Source organism: Theobroma umbraticum, unplaced genomic scaffold, assembly GCF_002168275.2.
Source record: "Theobroma umbraticum cultivar Fairchild unplaced genomic scaffold, ASM216827v3 scaffold_86.0, whole genome shotgun sequence".
NCBI classification, from domain to species: Eukaryota; Viridiplantae; Streptophyta; class Magnoliopsida; order Malvales; family Malvaceae; genus Theobroma; species Theobroma umbraticum.
Window position 1 is genome coordinate 6,603,481 of NW_018397263.1, and position 4,529 is coordinate 6,608,009.

The 4,529-nt window shown below is 34.8% G+C and overlaps 1 long non-coding RNA gene across 3 annotated transcripts; it reads left to right on the forward strand.

Annotated features, from left to right (window-relative positions):
• Window positions 1–229: 229 nt before the first annotated feature.
• LOC110420802 (uncharacterized) lies at window positions 230–2,356 on the forward strand. 3 transcript variants are annotated; one of them, XR_002445576.2, is made up of 5 exons: window positions 230–379; window positions 460–584; window positions 766–887; window positions 1,405–1,678; window positions 2,148–2,356. It is a non-coding gene; the product is annotated as an uncharacterized LOC110420802 (long non-coding RNA). The 3 variants fall into 3 exon arrangements; XR_002445574.2 differs by lacking the exon at window positions 766–887; XR_002445575.2 differs by lacking the exon at window positions 766–887 and having other exon boundaries at window positions 1,405–1,597.
• Window positions 2,357–4,529: the final 2,173 nt, after the last annotated feature.

Here is a 4,529-nt window from a genome sequence, read left to right on the forward strand (position 1 = left end):
AAATGCTTTTTGCGTTGTAATTTTACCACATAAAAGAAAAGAAAATATTCCAAAAAGCCATCAAGCTTTGGGCAATCTACCCATGCAAGAAAAGTAAAGAGAAAGAAAAAGAAAATAATGGAAAAAGTGTGTGGCTTTGGGCAATCCGCCCATGTGTGGACAAAATAAAAAATGAAAGCCATTTTCAAGGCTGTGGCCTTGACAAGTCCACCCATAACCAAGAAGAAAAGAGAAAGGAGAAGAAAGAAAAAAGAAAAAGAGAAAGGAAGGAAGGTTCGGCTTGAAGAAGCTAGAGAAAAACCGAGAGGTTTTTTCTCCCACCCACACGCCATTGTTGAAGTTTAAGGAGAGCTTGGTGGTTTGGCTTAAAGAATTCAAGGTAAGGAAGGTAGAAATTGTTAGTTTGGTTGAATGCATGCTTTTTGAACCGATTATAATGTGTGAAAATGTTTGTGGCAGCAAAAGAATACCATATAGGTGCCAAGAAAACCATGCATGTTGGTGAATAACAAGGAATGTGAGACTTTGCTACCAAGGAGCTTGAGATTTCTTGGTTTTAGATAAAGTTGAATTATTGAGGAAAGGTAAGACAAATTGTGGCCTCCTCCTTGATTGTTTATAGTAAATGATTGTGGGTTAGGAAGAATGCTTATAATAATTGTGAGTAAGCATGAGATTAACTATGAAATTTGGATAAGAATTTATTGGTTGATTTGCTGCCATGCATGAGTATAATTAAGCGAATTGGATTTGAATGGTTGCTAGGAAGCATATAAGTAAAGAAAGTGGGTTGTTCTGGCGTGCCGTAGGGTAACAGGTGATCGACGAGTAGAATTAGTTATATATGCACTCAAATCAATAGCAATGTAGCGTTCCACTATTATGAGGTAAGTAAGTGGTATCCATTTTAAAATTTCCATAACTATATATACAAATATAAGTGTTGATTTACTTTAAATGCAAATTTGTGGAAAGCATGAGCTGGTAGAAAGGCTAGGCATTTGTGGATGATATGACTTTTGAAATTTGTTTTGAGCATATATAAGCTATATATGCAAAGGATTTTAAAACCGATAAACAAGCTTTTCAATACGATTTACGTCAAAATATGCCTTATAGTTTGTGTGATGTGTATTCATGATTGAAACACATATCCACCATGTAGATTGATATTTTAACCTCATGCAAAGGGTTTATGTTTTAAAGTCTTATAAAGGATTTTGTCATGTTACCATGTTGAATATTTCAGAAATGGTTTTGAAATAAGCTTTTGAGAACCCACATTGATTTTTAAATGATTTTACCAAACTGGGAGATTCGAGAGTAGGTCGAATGTCACATCGGGATAGTGTAACCCTTGTGCACAAATGAGCTCTAACTAGAGAACCTTTGGGTCACTGACAGGCTGTTAGATGTGGCTAGGGCCACAGTCTATGATATTTACGTGGCAAGGCCACGGGTTGATATATGTGGCTAAGCCACAAGTGATATACGCAATTGCAAACACCTGATTTCTCCAATGTTGGCCAACATCATTGAGACTCTCATGGATGTGGGGATCCAGTGGAGTGGAGTTCTCGGAGGTTATTATGTGAAAGTAGGTCCACGAGTTCTTTATTTCTATTACCTACTCGAGAGTGATATCTCTTTGGGTTTTCAATACATGTTCTTTCGCATGGTGAGAATTATAAGACTTTCCTTAGCTCTTTTATTTACACTATGATGTTGGATTTAACTCCTTGTGTATGAGGTGATTTGTGAAATTGTGTATAAGCTTTGATAACTCTTGATTTTAAGGGAGCATGCGTGTTTGTGATGGATTGCTTTGAGTAAAGTTGTTGAATGAATTCAAGGAAGGAAAATCTTGTACTTATACCGATTTGCTTTAAATAAGTTGCAAAATGATTTTGATGGTAAATATCTTTACTTAAATTGATTCAATATTTAATTTAAATGATTATCTTGTAATAACTTTCTGATTTCACATATAGGGCACAAATCTCCCTTTTGAACTAAATTGTTTACATATATTCTTACATTTTTAATATTCAAATATTCTACCTTTAGCTTGTTTTCCATCTATACTCTACTCACGAAGTTGATGATCACTAAGTCTGTGAGACTCACCCATTTATTTCCTTTTGTAGATAAGTAATCTGTTCAAGTGCATCACTCAACACATCGAAACGTGCTTCAACATAGGTAAGGGCATCTCTTAGACTTACAATCCGAGTCGCTTTACTGCATAGAGGTCGTGTTGTGTAAAATAGTTTCACTTATAAAGATTATCAATCTATCGAGAATGTATTTGCTAAACTTTGAGGTTGTGCAATGAATACCACTTGTGATGCTAAAATTATTTTGGAGTCATTAAGGCTGATTATTGGTATCTAGCTACTACGTATTAAATATCATTATTTATGGGGTTTAAGAAAGTGATAATGATTAATACTAGTCTGTAATGACCTCTCCCCTCGATCGTTACCTGCGTCCGAGACTTGCGAGTAAACTCACCAAATCCTGAACAAGCCTTAGTTAAACTTTCAGACAATTTAAACTCAACTCATGATTTTAAAGCCATTGCTCATTTAAACCAAGTAAACACAATAGTTAAATCATGACATTTAGATACCAATAATTTGGTTTAATAACTACACAACATATTCAACTTAATAAGTGACAATCATTACACCACATTAAGTTTCTAAGAAATACATTTCCATAACTAGTAATCATTATGAGTCTGACTACTCAACACAGTTCGACTTCTAAGCAGTGGAGCGACTCGGAGTGGAAGTCTAAGAGATACCATTACCTACATTACAGCAAGTCTCGATGTGTTAAGCAATGCACTTGAGCTAATTACTTATCTGCAAAAGGAAATAAGGGGGTGAGTCTCACAGACTCAATGATCATCAACCCCGTGAGTAGGACGTAGATGGGAAACAGCCTAAAGGCAGAAGATTTGAATATTAAAAATATAAAAATATATAAAAACAAATTAACTCAAAAGCGAGGTTTGTACCTTATATGTAAAACCAGTAAGTCAATGCAAAGTAAGCATTTAAATCAATATCAAATCATTTCATGTAAGATTTTTACCATCGAAATCATTTAAATACTGGCTTAAAGCAATTAGTATTGTCGCGCGAGCTCCCGTGAAATCCATCATTAACAAATTTTATAAGCAAATCCATAAATCACCTCATTCACGAGGAATTAAAATCCAAGGTCATCGTATAAATAAGGGAGCTGCAGGAAAATAGTTATTTCTCACCATGCGAAAAACTACATGCGTGAAAACCCATAAAGATATCACTCTCGAGTAGGAATAGAATAATAAAGCTCATGGACCCGTTTTCACGTAATAACATCCGGGAGCTCCGCTCCACCTGATCCCCACAGCCATGGCAGTCTCAACAATATTGGCTGACATCGGAGAAATCAAGTGATCGCAACGGCATGTATCACTGGTGGCCTAGCCATAAAGAATCACAGACCATGGCCCCAGCCATGTCTAACAGCCCATTGATGACCCAAAGATTCTCTATCTACAGCTCACTTGTGCGCAAGGGTCACACTTAACTAAAGTGACAATCGACCTACTCTCGAATCTCTAGATTTAATAAAACCATTTAAAAATCAAATAGGGTTATCAAAAGATCATTTCAAATCATTTTCAAAATACCGATCATGGTAGTGTACTAAAACCCTTTTTGTATCACTTTGTATTGTAAAACCTTTCTGCATAAAGGTTAGACATCAAATCAGCATGGTGAGTATGAAATCATTCAAGAATGCATATCACACAATCAATAAGGCACATTTTTGACACAAATTATATTGAAAAGCTTGTTTCTCGATTTTAAAATCCTTTACGTATATAACTTATATATATATATATATAGTCAAAACACATTTCAAATGCTTGGGCATTCACAAACTCCTAGAATATCTACCAGCTCATGCTTTTCACAAACTTACATTTAAAATAAATCATTTCATATCTATAAACGTATATATACATAATTATGAGATTATTTTTTAAATGGACACCCCCTACTCACCTCATAATAGCGGGACACTATGTCGCTATTGACTTAAGCATGTATTTAGCTAATTTCTACTTGTCGATATCTCGTTACCTCCTTTGACATGCCACCACGGCAATTTTTCTTACTATTCTCTTCTTATCATCCATTCAAACCCAATTTATTTAATTACGCTCATAAATGGCAGCATATCAACCAACAATCTTTAACTAAATCCCATAGTTTTGTCAACAATATTTACAAACATTTATCACACAATTCACATCCTTTAACCAACCAAAGTTTATACAACATAATATAGTCACTTAGCATGCTTACCTTTCGATTTAAGATTAAATTTTCCAAATGTGATTCACAACTTCTTCACTTCTAAGATTACCTGTGCTGCCACAAACACAATCAATCAATACACATCTCATCTTTCCTTGTTACTTATGATTTCAAAACTAAAACACTTACCCATTGTTCATTTAGCTC